This window comes from Piliocolobus tephrosceles, chromosome 17, assembly GCF_002776525.5.
Source record: "Piliocolobus tephrosceles isolate RC106 chromosome 17, ASM277652v3, whole genome shotgun sequence".
Lineage (NCBI taxonomy): Eukaryota > Metazoa > Chordata > Mammalia > Primates > Cercopithecidae > Piliocolobus > Piliocolobus tephrosceles.
Window position 1 is genome coordinate 46,231,414 of NC_045450.1, and position 966 is coordinate 46,232,379.

Genomic DNA, 966 nt, shown 5'->3' on the forward strand with positions numbered 1-966 from the left:
TTTGCTTCTTCTCATAATTTCATAAAAATGGAGTTTATACTATGTAGACTTTGTATCTGGCTTTTTTCTTGTAGGACAATGAGCATGAGATTCATCCATGCTATTTCCTATGACTGGTGTTTTTTTATTTTTATTTCATTTTAATAGTAGTATAGCATTCCATTGTATGGATATTTTGTCTGTTGAAGGATATTAGGGTTGTTTTCAATTTTGGACAGTTGTGCATAAAACCACTATAAATAATTGGATAGAGATTTCTGTGTAAACATTTGCTTTTATTTTACTTTGTTAAGTGCCGAAGAGTGGGAATGCCAGGTTATTCGTAGTTGTATGAAAGAGACTGTCATCATTAATTTTATATCAACTTGGCTGGGTCATGGTGCCCAGATACATGGTCAAAACTTGTCCTGGATGTTTCTGTGAGCAGGAAGTTAACATTTAAATTAGTGGACTTTAAGTGGATTGTCTTCTACAATGTAATGTGTCTTCTTCCAATCAGTTGAAGGTCTGAGTAAAACAAAAGACTATTCTCCCCAGAGCAAAGGAGAATTCAGCAGATGACCTTCAGACTCGAACTTTAATATTGACTCTTTCCTGAGATGTTCGCCTGATGGCCTTTGGACTTGAACTACAGCACATTCTCTTTTCTGGTTCTGCAGCCTACCAGCCCACCCTGCAGACTGTGGACTTGCCAGCCTCCATAATTGTGTGAGCCAATGCTTTAAATAATTTTCTCTATACATACACATTCTTTTGGTTATATTTCTCCAAAGAACTCTGACTAATATACTTGCTGCACCACTGTGTATTACTACTCACCTAAAGTGTAGAGAATTCCAGTTGTACCATATCCTTGTCAGCACTTGGTATTATCAGTGTGTTTTGTTTCTAAAGCAAACTATTACAAAATATGTTTAATGGTATCTCATTATGGTTATGGCTAGTCTACAACCCTGCATATTGTAG